The 21,788-nt window shown below is 38.2% G+C and overlaps 1 long non-coding RNA gene across 1 annotated transcript in view; it reads right to left on the minus strand.

Annotated features, from left to right (window-relative positions):
- Positions 1–21,788, minus strand: part of LOC139081576 (uncharacterized) — an 87,390-nt gene that overhangs the window by 64,388 nt on the left and 1,214 nt on the right. The gene's annotated exons all lie outside the window — the stretch shown is intronic.

Raw genomic sequence — 21,788 nt, forward strand, 5'->3', positions numbered from 1 at the left:
AAATTCCAGGCCTCTCCTTAAATCCATCCTTGTCTACCCTGGAATGTCCTTCACCAACCTTGACCTGAGAGGTCAGTTTCATTCCAACAAGACTGAAATCTAATATCTCAATAAAGGAAAGTCTCCAGAGTACTACATCCTTCACTCTTCATTTTTAAATTTTTTTTATTGCTATCTTTGGAACAAATTCTGTCTGAGCAGATCAACTATTCAATGTCCAGTTGCTTTGGCTGACAGACTACGTCCAAAACAGACACTTACCCTGGATGAGGAGGGGAGAGAGGGTGGTGGATTGACAGGGAGCCAGCTTGTGGACCATATGCAAATGGAACAGCTTGAAGTCAAGCCTGTCTGTTCCTCCCACTCTCCCATCCTCTTCAAACTTGCAGCCCAGCTGTCAGTGCTGCCCAACTGCCTCTCCCATGCCAACCAGAGTATGCCATCTAGATAGCCTAGCCTGGTTTTTTCTTTCTGCCTCCCATGGAGTCTCCGTCTCCCCACTGTGCAAGGAGCAGTCATCCCAGGTATTTCACGTCATTATTTTGCTATTTGTTATCCCATGCTGCTCATTTAATGTTAGCAGTGTGCACGTAAAGAATTGTCCATTTATATTCTGAAAACGCAAGAGAGGCCATTAGGCTTGCTCACATATTCAAACGTTCCTTTCCAGTAACAGTGTGAGCTGCCTGATTTGATGGATTTTTGGAGCTGCGATCTTTGACACAAAAAATGTCATACAGAGGCTTTAAATCCTAGGACTAAATTATTTGGGGGTAAATAAAGCACCTTTATATGGAGAAACGGAGAGAGAGGAGAAATGGAGAGAGAGGAGAAACCAAAATAATTATTTCTTTTCTTCAGCCTAAATGGTAATCATATTTTCCCTCCTTCCTGCAATAGCAGATCAACACACAAACGTAAAGATGCTTTACTTTCAACTTAAGCTTTGTGAGGAAAATGGACGAGGATGGGTGAGCGGAAGCAGAGAAAGGAGGCTTATGAGAGCAGAGAAATGATTGTGTAAGTGGATGTGCCACCTCTACTCCAAAGAGGGAGTAGGTGTCATTTCCAAAGAACACCCACTTCTTCCTGCCACTTTCTACTGCATTTTTTGAAAATAGATTTTCTTTTTAGAGCGGTTTTAGGTTCACAGCAAAATTGAACAGAAGGTACAGAGACTTCCCAGATACCTCCTGTCCTCACATATGCAGAACCACCCCCATCATCAACATGCCCCACCAAAGTGCACGTTTGTTACAACTGGTGAACCTACATTGTCACATGACTATCATCCAAAGTCCATAGTTTTCATTAGGGTTCACTTTTGGCACTGTACGTTCTACAGATTTTGACAAATGCATAATGACATGCATCTACCATTATATTATCATACAGAGCAGTTTCTCTGCCCTAAAAATCCTCCGTGCTCTGCTTATTCACCCCTTCTTCCCTGCTAGTCCCTGGCAACCACTGATCACTTTACTGTCTCCATAATTTTGCTTTTTCCAGAAGGTCATATAGTTGGAATCATATGGTTTGTAGCCTTTCCAGATTGGCCTCTTTCACTTAGAAATATGCATTTAAGTCTTTTCCATGTCTTTTCATGGCTTTTCCACTACATTTTCCTTGATTGCAGACATGGATACTAACCAAATCCTAGGGCACAGTAAAAGGAAACATAGGGTCCGGGGAAGAGATGATGTAAGTTTCCCAAAAAAGAACTAAAAAGAACACAGTAAAGCAGTGTCTTCCTCTGCCTTAATGCCATTCTCTATTTCAGTAATTTCAAACAAAATATCAAAAAGACAGTATGAGAGGCTGAGGGGCATAGTGAAAAGAGCCAGAAAGACCTGGTTGTGAATTCCAGCTCCCACTCTTAGACCTGGGAGGTTTGGGGCAAGTTTATTAGCCTTTCTGAACTTCAGTTTTCTCATCTATAAAAAAAGACTGATTTTAGGATTTCACATAATGCCAGGGCAGTATCCAGCCCATCATAAGCACTCAAAAAATTTATCATTGTATCATGATGCAGATTTGCGGCAGTATATGATGATGAACAATGAGGTGTTCTCTTCTCATGAACTCAAAACTGAAGAAAATGAGTGTGCCTTCTGAACTAGAAAATGCATATGTGATGGATGGTTGTGTTAAGCATCTGTAGATTTTAACTAATAGATCTAAAGAATTTAGAAAAGCTCAAAACTGAAACCAAAGCAACTGTAACTTGGTAAGCAGGAGCCATTTTGATTGACTTGTACCATGTCTAGAGAGGGACTAAATGAACCAAAGGAGGAAGGTCAGATGAAGAAAAAGATGCCAACATCCCAGAAACTGACAATAGTGTCCAGCCTACCCTGGGGAGAGTGACAGGGAATGTGGAGCATGTGAATGCCACAGATAGGTTACCTTATTGTAGAGCAGTATGATTCACTGGGCATCACTTGGCTTGGATGAAATATCCCTTCAAATTTTTCCACTTTCCTCTGCTATGATTGCATGATTACTGAACAACTTTCTGATTGTTTGATTGGCTTCTGGGTATATTGATTCCAGACGTGGAAAAAATGTCCCAAATAGCAAGCACCACCATGTTACTCTAGAAAAATCACATCTCCCACTGTATATTCATAAATTCTTGATCTGGGCTATCCACTTCAATCTCTTTTAAGTTTGACTGATGTTACTGCACGTCCAGTGAATACTGGATACTGAGTATTCAGAGGTGGTCTGAACCACAGTAAATTCATCAGCTGATTAGGTCTTTTAGTAGCGATCCTGTTTTCTCCTGGTGGCGCCTTGCCTTTCATTAACTACTTCTATGCCCCACCGTTTTTCTACCTATAATAGTAATTAGTGTTGATTAAACATAGAGTTTAATTTCCATTTGAAAGTAGAAGGAATTTTCCAGGTGACCTCAATACTCTCACAGGAAATGAATTGAAAGTGATGACCCATTATGTCAATAGAATAGAAAATAAATTCCTCCAATTATTCAGTCATTTCAGTGTGGGGAGGGGGGCAATAATTCTCAAAGCAAAAAGTCTCAAATAAAATAAAATGTAACAAAGTTTAAAACAAGAAGGTAAGAGATATGTCACAAAATGAACAATATAAGAAAGAAATAAAATGATCTCAGAGGTGTGGGCAATAATTCTCAAAGCAATATAAAATGTAAACATTTCAAAAACAAGAAAGTAAAAGATATGCTGCCAAAAGAAAGATATAAAGAACACCATTTTCAGAAAGGGTTATTATGAAACAAAAATAAAGATCTCCTTGGTATTGTGCTTGCCAGTTAGAAATTTACTGATTTTAAGATAAATGGCCTTGAAAGCTGAACCAAATTGATTCCATTTTAGCAGACTATTCAAGATGGAGAACTATCTCTCAGGTCCTTTGGAAAATAATGGAATTCAAGTGCAGTACTAATCCAATAAGAATTTTCAAGAGTCAATATCAGCTACTTAGCATGGTGATAGCCGCAAAGCCATTACTGTTGATTTCACTTCCATTACTCAGAAGGATTGCTTTGCTATTACAATATGGATTTAGGGGATATTTAGACCTTTTCCCCCTAAGCATCTCTCGTAATTTATTCCATCTGGAAGATTTGCATCAAGCATAATTTAAAATCTTCAGGCTCTATTCTCTCCTGGTGCCGAAGCATCACTCCCATTAGCACTAATGAAAGCTATCTGTACATCTCAAGCAGCGTAGCTCTCATAAGTGTTTAAGAACCAAAATGTTTTATGTCCTGTGAGAGAAGCAGCATCAGAGAGAATCTGGATACAATTTAACAAGGTTAAAATGCAAAGTGTGGATTGTTTCCCAGATGACAGTATTCCTTAAAAAGTATGTCATGTTTCTGTCAAAAAACCAGCAGAGTTCTCACAGACTCACTGGAAAAGAGGATTCCCAATCTTGAACAGAGACAAGAATAAGAAACACTTCTATTTTAAGAAAGGAAGGTTGCAGTTTCGGGCTGCTATTCTTGCCTTTTCTTTTGTTTTTTTTTAGAGAGGAGACGGATATCCGTGCTTCAAGAATATAATGCTTTATCTTTGCAGTACTTATTTCGCCTAAGGTCAGAGACTCATCAAGTCTCCTGCAGACCCTATATCTCCTCTAGCTGGATTATTAGAAAGTTAGCAACTTTTTTTCTTGAAAACTTGAGACTAAAATCCTGTCATTTCCCATCTTCTTCTCAGGCAACTGCTGCTGTATTCCTGTTTTTCTGGCCAGCGTGCTGCTGGATTTCCCCACAGAATATCCCAATCAGGCTCCAAGCAGCCCTCAGTGTTTCTTCCTTGAGCATCACCAGGCTTGGGGCTTCCTCCTGACGCTTCTCCTGGCCAGCTCGTGAGCTTGTCTGGAATACCCAAACCTCTGGACAGCTGCAAGAGGAAGCCTGTTCCAAGCCACCCCCACACTCCTTTATGAAACAAGGGGAATAGTTAATGCTTCCTGAGAACATAGAAATAATCCTGAGGAAGATGAAAGGATTTCATCGTATTTTGGAACCAAATGGCTTTCAAAAACCTGGGATAGTCTCCAAGTTTTGATGTGGAGAAAACTTCGGTTATCACAACATTATCGCTGAGGCGGTGCATGACACAAAACATTGATATAAAGCAGCATCACTGCTGATTAAACACTATTAGCATATTCAGCTGGAAACACAAATGTACACACAGATTTCCAATGTTTGCATCACGTACAATCACAGTATTCATCTTTGTGCAGAAGTGAGTAAACAGAGACTCAGACACAGAAGGAAAGCTAGTATGCACGCTCAATGAGTGTGTAAATGAATGCTTAAAGTGGCTTAGGCGGTCTTATTTATCGTTTAAAAAAACTGGTAAAATTCTCTTTTATTTTTTTCTTTACAGCTTGTAGCTATTATTTACTCTTGTGATCTTGCCAAGTGGAATGTGGCTGGCAGCATATGTTTAATAAAAGTGTGTGCAGGCGCACACACACACATGCAACATTAAAGCAAGGCAGTGGTTTCCTCTTAAGCTGACAGACGCCAGGCACTTTGGGAATTGAGGCACTCCTCTGTTTTAACTCTCCACATTATGTTCGGGCACTGGAGTCTGAGTACGTTAGAGCAGAGGGAAATAAGTAAGCCTTCTGCACATCTAGAACAGGAAGAGCTGACAGGCAGTGTGGAACACTTATCTTTGCTTGCCCAGATTTTTTCAGTGTTTTTTCTACCAGCTTTCATTTCATACATTTTCAAGATGCCAGAAACTCACTGTGTCTTGCGTATAATTGGTTCCCCTGCACTGACGTCTACCATGCTCGCAATCCATTTATAGCCCACCTCTACAACCATCCAGACCTTCCTGTAGGCATGTGTGCCTCTAGCTCCATCTTACTTCCCTCCTCCAAATTCCTAATTTGTTGTTGTCAACCATCTCAGATTCTTCATGGAATAAGATTGGCTATAAATAAATAATTTTCGCATATTCAAGCAGATTCATGGAGAAACATGTTAAGACAATGTTAAAGTCATACACATATTAGGCTGACGTAGTTCTTTATCCTACACTCTGTAGACATCTCTTTCTCCCTGAAAGAGAAAAAGCCTAAAAATCAAAAACCTGAATTCACTTCTAAATTTTGCTGCTACCTAAGGTTATGATAACTGTGTCGTTTTCTCATAGTCACTTAATCTTCATGATTTCCAATTTCTTAATTTGTAAGATGAGATGGTTGCAATACATAAGTGATTTTCAATTTTTTTTTTAGTAGTAAAACCCTTTGGTTCATGTGAAAGCTTACCCAGAACCAATGTTCAAAAGAACCAAAGTTGGAGTGGCTCAAATTTAAGCTGGATGTCGTGTGGTGCTCCTTCTCCAGAGCCTTCTCCGTCACCTCCCATTTCACCTTCATCCTTGCCACAGCCTCCTCTGCTAGCTCTTCTATGAAACCTTGAGAGTTCTGAGGAACACAATGGATGACCTATGAAACACATCAGCTCCATGGACTCCTTCAGTTTGAAATTATTTTATCCTGAGTGTACTTAGACCAAGAGTGGTAGTCAAAACACTTAACATATATAGTATGGGCTGCAACCAGTCAGGATGGACTCCAGCTGAAACCAACCAGTAACCTATGCCTCTGTCTACCAGGTGAAGATCAGCTATGACTTGAGTATTTATACTGAACATATTTAATCAATAATGAATAACTGCAGCTCACTTACAGATCTGGCAATACCTATTTAGCAGGGCTGTCAGGAGAACACGATGAAATAATAACTATGAAAGGGCACTGCAAGGTGTAAAGTATTATACAAATGAAGGAAGAGTTTCTTAAATCAGTGCTCCTTAAGCGTATACATTTCCCAAAAACAAACATTAACTTTCAGATACAACACAGTCTAAATCTTTATTTTTAAAAAAATCTTCTCTAAATATAAGCTCCATAAACACAGATGACTAAAAGTTTTACCCGGTTTGCAGTGATACACACAATACTTCTCCATCTGAAGCACTAGTATTCAGTTAGCTCCTGGCACTCAAATCTTCCTCAAGGGACTCTGGAGGGCTGGTAATGTTTTGTTTCTGGATTTGGGTATTGGTGTGTTCTGTTTGCATAACTTTCTTGAGCTGTGTTTTTATGATGTGCATACTTTTCTCTATATATTTATATTTCAATAAAGTTTTTGAAAATCTTCCCCAAGAACAGAAGACAAATTCCCTTGGAGTTATGCATGTATATTAGTTTTCTACTGATGCATAACAAAATTATCACAAACTTAGCAACTTAAAATAACACACACCCATTATCTCACAGTTTTCATGTGTCAGGAGTCCGGCATGGCTTAGCTGAGTCTTTTAATCAGGGTCTCACAAGAGATCGAGGTATTGGCTGGGCTACATTCTCATCTGGAGGCTTGACTGAGGAAGAATATACTTCCAAGCTCTTTCAAGTTGTTGGCAGAATTCATTTTCTTGTGCTTGTAGGACTGAAGGTCCACTTCTTACTGGCTGTCAGCTGGAGGTCCCCCTCTAGTTCTAGAGGCCACTCACAGTTCCCTGTCATGTGGCCCTCTCCACAGGCAATTCACAGCATGGCAGTTGTTTCTTCAAGGCCAGCAGACTCTGCCAAGATGCACTCATATACAATGAAATGTAATCATGGGAAGTGTCAACTCCATCACTTTTGCCATACTCTGTTGATTAGAAGCAAGTCACAGGTCCACCCCCACCCAAGAGGAGTGGACTATACAAGGGTATGAATTGTTGGTGGCTTGCCTTAGGGCATGTCGAACATAATATCTAAAAGTGCCTACTACCTGTGCTTACTTTTCCCCAGGTCAAAAATGCAGTTGTCTCTAAAGAAAGCTTGAGTCTCCGAAGGACAGGTAAAGTTTCAGACAGTTTCTACCTTCTGTGTTTTGGAATTGCCTGAAACTTTATATAAAAATTTTCTAAGGCCTCCTAATCAAGGATTCACTCTCATTGAGGATCACTGCATTATCTGTATGAGGCATGGTGTGATAAGGTGACAAGAAAGAGTCAGACATTGGATATAAGGTCTTGAGCTGAGAAGAGATGTCCAAGATGGAGATACAGATTGAGGAGTCAGTGAGAAGAGAGAGAGACATGACATCCTAGGGTCCTTATGCCATATTGTAGTTATGTTATCCCAATTAACAGACAACAGAGGATCCTTGGGGGAAGATAATGAAACTAGAAGAAATCTGAGACCTAACTGATATTAACCTCTTGTACTCCAAACTCATGTTGTATAAGATAATATTATTATTAAGCAATGATATAGAATAAATTCATCTGGCTTCATCATAAGGCAAATACTTTGTACATAATTATCATCCTAGATCCCAACTATTTTACAGATCCTTTGGACCCCACTTTATAACCACAACTCATTAGGAGGCAATTGGGGAATACTGCCCATAATCCTATGTTATTTCGACCAAGTGCCAGCTGGCTTGGTTGATATATTCCCTACCCACAGTGAACAAGGCCTGGGCTAAAGCAAAGCAGGATTTTGGAGGGTCACATTGTTGTTGTTCTTCATAGACCCGTACTGGGTATTTCAGTTGTTGATTGTGAGTGTGTTTGTCTTCTTTATAAATTATAGTACTTTACTATCTTGGCCACTAGTTATATCCTGAACTTCTTAATACTGGAGGCTCAGTAAGCTCTGGGTAAAGCACTGGGATGAAAGAACTGGTGGTTGAGTATGATGGTTAATTTGATGTGCTAACTTGACTGGGCCACCGAATGACCAGATATTTGATTAACCATTTTTTCTGGTGGGTCTATGAGGGTGTTTCTGGATGAAATTGACATTTGAAGCTGTGCACTGAGTAACCTAGATTACCCTCCCCAATGTGGGTGGACCTCAATCAATCTGTTGAAGGCCTGAAAAGAATACAAGGTGGCTTTCCTGGGTCTGGACTTCTCAGCCTCCACAATCATGTGAGCCAATTCCTGATAAGAAATCTTTATATATATCATTGATTTTGTTTCTCTGGAGTACACTGACTAATATACTAAGGTTATTACAATTTGAACTCTTGATTTTGCAGCTAAACTGGTACCAGGAATTCTAAAAAGGAAGCTCTGTCCTTTTCGTTCATTGGATCTCAGACATCTAGGATGTTTGTCTTGAGAAAATTTATATGAAAATGCTTAGTGAACTAAAAGGCCTTTGTAAACACCATTATTTTGCATGTCACCTTAATAGTGATTTATTTCTTCAAAATATATTATTCTAATGAAGAATAAAAGAATCCTTCTATTGAAGAAAATAGTACCTAAAAATTAAAAGTAGATAGCTTTTCTAATACCATATAAGATGGTAAATCAGCTACATAAAAACCTACTAAAATTAGTGCAACTGTATATATTGATCAATTAGCTGAAGAATAATCAAACTTCCATTTTACTTTACACATGTAAACAAAGCCTGAGTTATAGGAAATGGAGAAGATGCCAAAAGCTAAAATACTTAGGGCTGTCAGCTAACCTTTCCTTTGCATCTTTTCCAGGAAATGACTCAATTTGGGTGCCAAATTTTGCTTACTCATGGCCAAGAAAACCAAGAACAAACACCATGAAATCTCAGGACAACAATGATACTTGTTGTGGTGATTTTAAAGATGTGTTTATAAATTCTTTGATACTCTTCTCTTTAAGAAGAGAAGCCTAATCTCCTTCTCCTTGAATGTGGGCTAGACTTAGTCACTTGCTTCTAACAAATAGAATACAGCAGGAGTAACGGTATATCACTTCCGAGATTAGTTATTAACAGATTGCAGCTTCCATCCTGAATCTCTTTCTCTGTCTCTCTCTCTCTCTCAACACTCACTTGGGGGAAGCTACATGCCATGTTTCTTGAGCAACCCACACAGTAAAGAACTGAAGCCTCTGACAACAACCATGTGAGTGAACCTGTTAGTGGATTCTCCAGTCCCTTCAGATGACTGAAACCCAGCTGACATCTTGACGGCAACCTCAGGAGAGACCCTGAGTCAGAAGTTACTGGCTGTGCCACTGTCTGATCTCTGATCTTCAGAAACTGTATGAGATAATAAATTTTCGTTGTTTTAAGCTACTAAATTTGAGGGTAATTTATTATGTGGAAATACATAACTAATAAGCTTGTATAAATCTTCGCCTAGTCCTAGGCTGGGTAACATATTTCAGGTTTAATGTTTCCCATGACATTTAAAATACCTTTTTTTCCACAAATATCACAAAGTTTAAAAACAAAGTGTTATTCTAGATTCTTACCTACCTTCAATTTCTTTTAATGAGCTACATAATGCTTAGGGCTAGTTTGAATAGACTTGGGACTCTATATAATAAGCAGCACAACTGTGGCTAACTTACTGGGAGCTTATCAGGTGCCCAATTCCTTGTTAAGTATTCTGTATATTATCTCATTTAATCCTCTCAGCAATGTAATGAGGTAAGTATCATTATTTGCTCCATTTTTATATTTGAGAAAACCAAGGCTCAGGGAAGGTACATAGAATTCTCAACGATGCATAGTTAGTAAGAGGAATAGTCAGGTCTGAAACCAAAGTCTGATGCCAGTTGACTTTCTCCCAACTCTCAGATAGGTTTTCTTCTTTTAGCAGCTTTCTCCTGCCAACAGGTGCCAGATAAAAGATTTTCACCCCTTCATACTGTTGGTCTGAGAGTATCTCCAGGTCTCACTTCCAGAACTACCTTACTTTCTTTCTTGTTCTTCTTTCTTGTTTTGTTGCAGACCTTTTGACTTAGGATGAATTCTTCCTTTTTAGATTTACTCTTTGCCCTATATAGCATCTTAAGCCAGTCTTTTCCCAGAATGAGGACTTTAATTTCCCATAGTTCCATGCCTCCAACCAGAAACCATCTCTCCCAACACTCCATCCCACTCAGAGCTCTAGGCTATCTGTTCGCTCAGCAAGAAAGCTTAGGCATATATGAAAGTAGAAGCTACTGCCTTGTGCTAAGATATAAGGAATGAGGGTATGAATAGTCAGCAACTGATTACTTGAATCATTCAAAGCTAGTCACTTAGAAATGTCATCTATACCTCACAGGAAAGTATGTCAGGTTCATCAGGGTTCCTAAATTCTGAAGTTAACCCAACTTGATTTATCATCTTATTTTTGTGATGTTATCAATGATTTCATATCACAATGCTTAAAAAAGAGAGAATAGGAAAATATCTACAAGAAAAGTTAATGTGTTAAACCAAATAGTTTAGTTGTGGTGAAACAAGTATTTATAAATTCTCATTCAAAATCTCTTTTAACATCCTTTTTGTAATTAAAAAGAAAATACAGGAAGTATACAAGAAGAATCTGGAGGATTTTGTAGTTTTTAGTGCTAGAAAGTAAGGAAGTGCTTTTAAAAAAAATAATGGGGTATGTCAAAGGAACACAAGAGCTAACTGAAAGAGTTCCCAATGACCAAAGTTGAAACAATTTGAGCAAGAAAATAAATTAAGTAGCATTGGATGATAACCCAAAGTATAAAATAAATATCCATGAGTCATACTGACATTAAGAACTGATTGATTGAATAAATAAATGAGGGAAAAGAGACAGAAGAATTCCAAATAATTTATATAGGTTTTCCTTAAGGAGATGGAGCATAACTCCTCACTCTTTTCCTATGGACTGAGCATACTGACTTCCTTCCAAAAAATACAGTATGGAAAGATGAGGGACGAGGAAGAGTAACTTTACGGTAGAGAAAACTGACAAACACAGGTGTCCCAGTCAGTGATAAAAATGGCACCATACCTCTATGGTCTTCCTTCGAAAAATCCACAAGCCCTGTCTAATCATGAGAAAAACATCAGACAAATCCCTGTTTAGGGATATCCTTCAAAATAGCTGACCAGTACTCCTCAAAGCTGTCAAGATCATCAAAAACAGGGAAAGTCTGAGGAACTGTCACAGTCAAGAGGAGACTCAAGTGACGTGCTGACTAGGAATGTGGTATCCTGGATGGGATGGCGAAACAGAAAAATGTACTTAGGTAAGAAGTAAGGAAGTCTGAAGAGAGTACAGACTTTACTCAATAATAATGTATAATAAGGAAACTGGGTGTGCGGTATGTGGGAACTCTCTATACTAGCTTCACACTTTTTCTGCAAATATAAAACTGTTCTAAAACAAGAAAGTTGTTTAAAAATTTTTCTTCAGGTTAAAAAAAAAGAAAATACAGAGTCATATGAAATATTTATTTAACTTACATCACTTCAAATGTACATGCTCAGCAAAGAAAGAGGGAGGAATGTGGTAGAAAGGGAGGAAATACAGTGGTAAAATATCCTGACGTGTTAATGTGTGTTTCTCCAGAAACCTCTTCCCCTCTCCTCCACTCTGCCTCCCAGCTTGTATGGCCAGCCTTGAGCCACTCACTATATAATTAGAAACATTTGCTGTAAATCCCTGACTATTAAATGCTACTATGAGATAAAAAGATTCAGACGTGTCCTTTCAAATTAAGTCTTTCTCTCTCTGAGGCACTAGATAAAAAGTCATAGGCCACAGAAGAGAAAGAAGACCAGTTACTCTAAGAAAAGGAAAATGAGAGATCAAGGGCCCAAGGGGAAACTTCTCTCACCCTCAGCAATGGAGGCTGCGTAGAAGCTGAGTCAACTTTCCTGGTTGCCCCCCACAAAGGACCTCAGTCACCTGTAGAAGACCTTTCTTCCGTCAGACAATCAGTATGGGACACTGCCGCAAATCCTTTCCAATGAGGACAATGCCACACCCAGAATATTCATAAACTTTCCTCCAAAATAGAAGACAGGAAACTTGGTAAACTTATGGGCCAAAGATAACACGAAGAGAAGGCCTTATCTTTGACCAAAGTGTGACTAAGCAAAATGGGTTTGATATTAGCCTCTGTATCAACACAGAAGGGATATATTCCATAACTGATACCAAAAAATATATAAAGTTGTAATGTTGATTATTAATTCCTCAAGAAGACCACCAGAACAAACAAAGCTAACTTTATTAGGCTTTCTGCAGTAAGGCAGACCATGCCCTGATAGAATGTTACAAATGTATCATAGGAGGGAAATCACAAGAGGATATTTATAGGGTTCTACAGCCTGAACTGGGTGATTTTAAGGCAATTCTTGTAAGGTGAGGAACATTTGGTAGTAGAGAGAGTTGATGATGTAATAGTTTCAGACACATGAGCAGAAAGAGGTGAGGGTCTTAACAAAAAGTCATGAAAAAAGTCAACAAAAAGTCATGAAAAGCAATCTGCTAGTCTTGATAAGGTACAGTGGGCTCAGAGTCTTAACTTCCAAGAGCAAGTATTTCCTGAAGCAAGTAGTTAAATTACTTTTGCTTGTTCTTAACTTTATCTAAGATAGGAAGAGAAGAATATTCTCAGTCTTATTATGGTTTAACATATGGGCAGGAAGTATTCTCAGTCATAATGTAAGTTAACACAAGGACAGGAAATTATTAGTTGGTTTCAATTCTCAGCCCCTTGAGTTTTATAAGGTGACCCGCATGGTCCCTGCGTCCTAGTATTCATGCCCTGTATGATCTCCTCCCACTGAGTGTGGGTGTGGCCCAAGACTTTCTCTTAACAAATTGAATACTGCAAAGGTGCTGGGACGTAGGTGATTATGTTGCATGACATTATAATATCTGTCTTGCTAGATTTTATTTCTTACTGGCTTTAAGGAAACAGGCAGCCATGTTGAGAAGGCCTACTTGTCAAGGACCTGACAGTGGCCTCCAGCTGACAGGCAGCAAGAAACTGAGGTCCTCAGTCCAACTACCCACAAGGAACTAAAAGCTGCCCACAATCACATGTGTTTAGAAGCAAATTCTTCCACAGTCAAACCTCAGATGAGACTGTAGCCCCAGCCAAAACTTTGATTATAATGTTGTGAGACTCTCAAGCAGAAGACCTAGCTAAGCCATTCCTAGATTCCTTATCCACAGAAACTGTGAGATAATAAATGTGTGTTGTTTGAAGCCTCTAAGTTTGTTCTAATTTTGTTACTCTGTAAGAGAGAACTAATATAGTCCCCCTTAAGGTCATTCTTCCTCCTGAGATGAAAAGTAGATAATTATCAACTGGGCACATGATTAATCCAGTTCTGCACTGCTGGATTATGTGTTTTGGTTGTGTCTACACAAGCTTATGATGGTAGTCATTACAATACTAATAAGGGCTAGATTTTCTTATTCTTTGGGTGGAAAATTCATTAATTGGATCATTTGATGGGAAATGACTCCTCCACAGCATTCGGGTTTCTGAAAACCTCACATTTGAGCCCTGAAAAATACAAATACTAATTGAAGAATAGTAATCAGAATTTGTAGTCCACTCATAACACAGGATCCCAGACTGCCTAAATTAAACCAAGAGGAAAGACCCCATTCCCAAACCAAAGAGCGTGCAAAATCACCTACTTTCATCATTCCTTTGTTTCCTGGATATTTTGATTAATATAAAAGAGGTATTTAGGGATGTAAGTACAACATTCTTATATGACAGCATGAATTCTACCTCTAGATGTCAGTATCCCAAACATTTTGTACCACCACCTGTCTAATTTCAGGAACCTCTCTAGCAAGTTCCACAGCCTTAGTGACATTATCTAGTTCTCCAGCTATACTTTGAACATTGCGTGTAGGAGTATCTACGTTTTGGGGGCTCTTGTAAAGTATAAATTGAAAAAGCTTGGTGGCAGAAGAAAACTGTTCAAATTCTCTTTCAGTGATTAACAGTTTAAATGCAAATTGAGACCCAGTTTTCTTAATTCTTGAGTTTAGTTATATATATAAGAATTTTTTTTTCTGAGAAGAGAAATTGATGGATCAAAATGGACCATGTATAATCATCAGGGACTATTCTGAAGGCAGTCATCAGAATAGCAAGATAAGAGAGCTCTAAAAACTTTACAGGTTATAGTCTTTTTTGACACTAGACCAATCCCAGTCATTAGGAACCAACCACTGATGTATTTTTGGCCACAATATCCTATGAGGTTGTCACATAGCATGGAAATATTTTAGTATCACTCATCAAGAATGCTTTTGTGCCAGGTGATGAACTTTGTCGTACAGAGGTCATCAGGTAGATCTCAAGCCAAAAAACGTTAGGGTTGTCCTAAGTGGCACAGCTTTCTTAAAAGATCTGAAAAAGGGAAACAGCCTCTGGACATATGCCACCTGTTCTCTAGCTCTTTTGCAAGCTCTAATTCTATGAAAATTCTGTAGCAAGGTCTAGCTCCTAAAAAAGGTCCCCAAGTGTAATTTCTTTGTGGGGGGGAAACTCACCTTTTAAGTATAATGGGATATAGAGTTTCAGATTTCTGGATGTCTGGCCTGTTGTGTTTTTTGCCATAGAAAAAGTTGCTTAGTGGGTTGAATCCTACTACCCAGGAAACTAACTGGAGCTGATAACAAAGAAGATGAGTGACATGCAAAGGAAAATGAATACAAATGCTCTAGAGATTATACACTCTTTGGGCATCAATCTGGGCTAAAATTTTGGAGATTCAATGGTTATTTTATCATCACGTGCTTTTTGCAGGCCAAGTTCCTAATTTCTTAGGTAACACAAGTCTCCAAAAGTCTTAGTCTTAGTAGGCTTCTGATCTATTTGCTTCCAATCAATTCCTAGTGCCCGTAAGCACCCCCAAAGTCACAAAGACAAGCCTCCTATAATTTGTTACTTCTCTCCAACTTAATTTCTCTTTCTCTACCAACTTAATGGAACCTTGAGGCCATCTGAAACAAGAGCTTGAGAGAGAAGGTAATGTCTTTAATGTGATATTTGCCACAGGGTTGAGTCATTTGTTTAACTGGGAACTCTTAAATGGTTTTTGCCATTCAAAGCCATCTGTAGTCTTTATTTCCTCAAGTTTGGTGTCTAGGAGTTGGCTCTTCCAATTCTGTAACTCCACAAATTTCTGAACTTTCTCTAATCACCTTAATTCTCATTTCTTCCTTTTAAATGCCTTGCTAAGTGCATCAATAAACAATCAATGCACACTAATATGCTTGCTCTTCCCAGCCATTTTCACGAGACTTACAAACTCAGTAGGAACTTGGCCTGTTGCCTTCCGTATTACCACAAACAAGAGTCTTACAAAATCTTATGCCCATTTTTACAGGCTCTCATATATATTTCCTCACCACTCACTATATAATCCCCAACTCAACGTCACCGTTTTAAGTATTTTTTGTAACTCCACTTTAATTTTGTATTAGTTAATGTAATGCTAAAAGTTATAGCAAATAAACACTCAAATTTCATTGCATTTATATGATAGATGTTTGGGACTTTTTTGCTTATAGAACAGCGGTAAGCACATAAACAGGTGGAGAGGGCAGTCTTGCTCTTTGGTAAACAGAATAACAGCCTCTCAAACATTTCTACATCCTAATCCCCAAAACCTATGTATATGTTACTTTACATGGCAAAAGAGACTTTGCAGATGAAATTAAGGACCTTGAAATGGAGAGATTATCCTGGATATCTGGGGGGCTCGATGTAATCACAAGGTCTTTATAAGAGGGAGACAGAGGGGTCAGAGTGAGAGAAGGTGACAACAGAAGCGGAGGTCAGAATGATGTGAGCAAGAGGCTATGAGCAAAGAATTCAAGTTGCTTCTGAAAGTTGGAAAAAGCAAGGAAACAAATTTTCCCCTAGAGCTTCCAAAAGGAATACAGTCCAGCTGGCCCATTGTAGACTTCTGACCCCCAGAACTATAAGACAATAAATCTGGGGGCTTGCCACGTGTGGTAGTGGTTAAGTCCCATGCACTCCGCTTTGGCAGCCTACGTTCCCAGGTTTGGATCCTGGGCACAGACCTACACCACCAGTCAAGCTGTGCTGTGGTGGTGACCTACAGACAAAATATAGGAAGTTTGGCACAGATGTTAGCTCAAGGCTAACGTTCCTCACCAAAAAACAAAAGATAAATATGTAATATTAAGCCACTAAGTTTCTGGTAATTTGTTACAGCAGCAATAGGAAGCTAATAAATACATCTTCTACAGAGTCATCTAGGCATCCAAACTGAAAATATACCATCTTCAAAATGTAAATTTAAAGGTTTAAGTGAGATTTATCTCCATCACAACCAGATGAAAGAAGAAAGAGTATGAAGCACCTCCTGTGCAAAGACATATGGACTAGGCACCTAGATACACCTGGATATAACAGGGCCTGGGAAATATAGGCTCTCACTGGGAAGCTGCTTCCAATAGTAACTCCATACACAATGGATGCAGAAGTGTAAATGTTGGTGGCAAGTTAGCCATTCTGCCACAACACCAGACTGGAAACAGGCTGGCCAAGTGAAACTGTATGTACAAGATGGTGAGTTTGCATACTCCTTTCCTCAATTGACTCCCAGAACACTGGCAGCAAGGCTTATTCACCCCAAATATTCAGAGTTTGGAGGAGTCTCTTCTGGAGGAACGGAGCAGCCCAAGGGAAGAGATATACAAATATGAATATTTAATATTCAGGACTTCCCACACACATCCCGCATCTGACTATTCTTCACATCGCTCAACAAGCCTTTCCCCCACCGTCCCACGCAGCGGCACAAAGAGATTCCAATCATCTTTTAAGTGTCTTAAATATAAAAAGGAAGTCAAGGATCACCAGACCCTTCAGGAGTCTCCAGTAGGAAAGACAAAGGCCCAGAAAAACAAACAGAAAAAGGGAATTTGAAGAGACAATGACAGTGCATTGGTAGGTGGCAAAAAGAAAACAAGTTAAAACTAAAATTATCTTCTGAGAAATAAGAACATATACTGAGTTCATGAAACCAGAGGAAAAAGTACATTTTAAAAAAAAGACCATGAAAGGAAAGAACTTTAGAGATTAAAAATGTGACAGCAAAATTTAAAAGAATTAACTTTTAAGACTTAAAGGTTAAATTATAGTTATAAGAAACAAAACAAAATATCAGAGGTGAAAAATTGGCAAGAAAAGATGAGATCCCCATAGGTTTGTGGTAGAGATACTTATACTCATCAAATATTCTACTACATTTCCCAGCACTCTAGGGACTAGGCAAGGTTATGTGACTAGCAACAGCCAATGAAATACGAACAGAAGTAACATGTGTTACCTCCAGGCTGAGGAGAGAGAAATTCTCCACTCTCTGGCCTGTCATGATGACTAGTTCTGCAGCAAATGGTGGAGCGTCCATCAGCTGGGTACCTGAGTGACCAGGTGGAGCAGATCCAGTGCCACCTAACTCACTTTGATCATGATAATGAAACAAGCAGTTATTTGGTTCAGCAATGAGACTTCACAGTGGAAATTTATCATAGCAAAATCCACCTTAAACGAGAATCAACCCAGGGCATTCAACATTTGACTAACAGGAGTTTCAAAAATAAGAGTGTTGGAAAAAATGCTGGTGTTTTAGATATAGCATTTATGGCTCTGTTTTACTTTATAAATGATATACATTCATTTATTTGATTTAAAAATTTTGAGAATACTTAATAAAATAATTTTAATATTCATGTTAGAAAAATGTTAAAGATTGATACTAAGCAGTATTTGCCAGATAATAGGAAAATGGGCATGCTTATGCATTATTGATGGAAGCATAAATCAGTAGGACCTTTTAGGAAAGCGATATGGTGTTTTCAATTAAAATTTTAAATTTACACACCAGTTATTTCAATCCTAGTTGTCTTCAGAAATACACAAATGTATCTACCAGAGTATTCTTAGAATATTACCATAAAACTAGAAATAACCCAAATATCAGTAGGGAAACAGTTACATAAAGTACACCCATGCTCATCAATGCATGGAATACCATGAAGTGCATGATTTTTTTAAGAAGTAGATATACGTATACTGTTATAAAAAAGTCCGTCATAAATTGTTCAGCAGAAAAAGCAAGATACCGTAAAATATATAGTGTTATTTTCCATTTATATAACTACAAAAGAGAAGGAGAATCTGGATATGTGAGAGTGTGTTTGTGTGTGTGTGTGTTTTGAGAGGGATAAAAAGAAAAGATTGTGTAATGTTTACCATCTTCTCCCCTCTCTATCTCCATCACAAAGAAGAGAGATGAAGCTGACTGACTTATTTGCTCAGTTGGCTTCAAGACTCTACTTTGTTTTGCAGAATCTAGGTATTGAAGGAACTTGGAAGAAGCTAAACCGATTCACATAAAAAAGAGCTATTGCAGAGAGAGGAGAAAAGACAAGACAAAATGGTTGGTCTGGACTGAATTGGATGGAGAATTTAGAGAAGCCTGGAGTGTGAAACGAGAAAGTCTTTAAAGCATGGCCATGGGTGTGACTAACATGGACAATAAGGACTAGGGGAAAGACATTTTTGAAAGAAATTTTGTGACACATTGGGAAGGTTTCCCCCTTGGATATTTTTGTGCAAGACTGGAGTAGGATTCACAGTACTTTTAACTATTTTCTTGGACTCTAGACAGTTTTTTTGTTCATTTAATTAGATCAGGGGACAGCTGGGTATACAAGGGGTACAATTGTATTATAAACAGATCAGACAACAACATATAAAGATATAGAGAGAAAATGTACAAATATGAAAACATAGTTTATGTTTTATGTTTAGGAAAATTTATTGAAAAATAGACATCAAACCGTTAACAGCAGTCACCTCTACAAAGTCAGACTAGGTGAGGGAAAGCAGAAGATATGGTCAGGAGACTTTTTTCGTATATACACCTATATATCATATATATATATATATATATATATATATATATATATATATATATGCATCTTTTGTAATTTTTAAAGATTGGCCCTGAGCTAACATCTGTTGCCATTTCCTTTTTTTTTTTCCTTCTCCAAAGCCCCCCAGTACACAGTTGTATATTCTAGCTGTAGGTCCTTCTAGTTCTGCTATGTGGGACACCGCCTCAGCATGGCTTGATGAGTGGTGCTAGGTCTGCACCCAGGATCCGAACTCGTGAAACCCCAGGCCACTGAAGCAGAGCGAGCAAACTTAACCACTGGGCCATGGGGCTGGCCCCTGTAATATAATTTTTAGCTGAAACAAATGAAGAAAATAAATGTAAGATATTATCTCTTCAAAAATGTAACATTTTCTTATTTATGACTGTTAAATAAAAACTGTGTGTTACAGGTAATTTTTTTTCTTCATATCAAATCCCTCTTCGTAGTCAATAAAGACTATGTTTGTAAGCATATACAAGTCTATGCAAGTCTTGTATATGCGTATACAAGTATACAAGACTATGTTTATATACATATACAGATGCCCTTCAACTAAAACATTGAAATAATTGCAGCAAAGATGTTTTTTAAGATGAAAATAAGCATGTAACTATTCAATTCCCTTACTCAATTCTCAAGTATATACACATACGAAAAGCTCAATTTTCACTAAAAATTTTTTTTTCTGGAAAAGCTCCTCTGGACATGTTTAGTCTTCTACTCTCTAAACGAATATTCAGAGAAAATGTTTTTATATTGTATTGTCAGATCTTTTCATGTAATGGGCTAGAAGAAGAGGACATCAAAAATGATGTCAAACAAAGTAATACTCTGTAGATTCTTAATAAATAAAAATTTTAAGGTAGTAAGTTTTGAAATCCAACAATAATGACTTTAAAAATAAGGGACTGCTCTCCAAATATGTTTAGACAAATGAGATGTGTGGAGAGGAGTCTCGATAAGAGTTGTGAATTCTAGCGCCATCTAGCAAACATGCTGGGTAACATCACTAACATTCTCGGTAACATCTAACAAAGCAAGGCTAACGGTCCTTGAATTCTGCGTTGTCAACCTTGGAAAACCCACTTAAGCATTCCTTAGATTTTGTAGAGTTCTGAACTTGGTATACAGCCTTTCAAAAGGCAAGGGGAGAAATACACTTTTCAATTTCTTCACGCTTGGTATAGGAAGATGTCTTGAAAAAGAATCAACATTAGTTGACTATAAATTTGATAATATATAAGTGACTTCACTCTCATAAGAACATTGATATCATTTTATTTCTTAATAAAAGTTTAATCTTGCTAAATTCTCTAATTTGTCATGTGGGCTATTTTTAGTCATTAAAGTAACAAGAAAAGGAAACACATTTTCTTCTGCTGGCCTCCCCCCTACTCCTCCCCACACATACACTTTAACTTACAAATATTTCTTATACATGCCCGTATGTAGTGTTTGTCAATCTATCCAAACCTCAGCTAAGCAATAATTTTTCAAGCAAAAGTATGTATTTAAGCATAAGTTTGTGAACAAAATGAGTTAAACTCAAAAGTCTCTTGACCTTCCAAACCTTAAGGTCTAGATAAATGTCACCAAAAATATGGAAATACAGTATCTGATACTTTGCTGCTAAAATTCCTAAAGTAGGAGAGTGCAAATGTATGTTTTAATGATGAAATCCAGTGTTGTAATCCCAGATGGATTTCACCAATATCATAAAAAAGTCACTTTATAAGAGAAAAGACATGAATGAATGACTAGAAGAATTAATAAATAAAATTTCTATCAACCAGAGAAAAGATATGAAAAACAATGTTAATACATTAATTTCGACTTACAAAGAATGTCTTCAAAAAACTCATATACGCAGCCTTCAAAAAGCCTATATGATGTTGCTTTCACAGTTCTCCAGCAGCAAGAAAAATATGGATAATACGTGACCTTATTGGACTACAATACATAGCCTTTTATATCTTCAGATACAGAGAGATGTGGAAGATGTTGCTTAAGTATGGAAGACCAACAAAATCGGATACCATTTATATCAGTCAGGGTCTGATCAACAGACAGGAATTATATAGGAATTTGAATGACAAATGTTTAATATAAAGGTTTATTAAATTCAACAGGGAATTGGCTAGTAAGAAACAAGGAAAACACTAAGGAGTATAGAAAGAGCAGATAAAGGAGCAGCCGTACCCTTAGGGCTGAGCCAGAGCTCCATGGAACACTCTCCCCGACCAGGGCTGATGCAGACCTCACTGGAGAGGGTGCAGTTATGGCTCATTGGATGGCAGAGCAGTTGCTAAGCTGCTGTGCCAGCAGAACTTCCTGGAAATTTGCCCTTTGGGGTGATGGGGGAAGCCACCCACAAGGTGTCCTTCACTGGTGGCTTTGCTGTAAAGCCACCTGAAGGGGTGCCAGGAGAAGCTGCATTTATGCTACAGGAACCAGGTGCTAGAGAAGAAGTTGCAAATGTGACAAAAGCCAGACCTTGGAGAAGCCATGTGTGCTACAGGAGTCCAGAGAGGCGCACACTTGGGCCAGTAAAAGA

The sequence above is a fragment of the Equus przewalskii genome, unplaced genomic scaffold (genome assembly GCF_037783145.1).
Source record: "Equus przewalskii isolate Varuska unplaced genomic scaffold, EquPr2 ChrUn-13, whole genome shotgun sequence".
Lineage (NCBI taxonomy): Eukaryota > Metazoa > Chordata > Mammalia > Perissodactyla > Equidae > Equus > Equus przewalskii.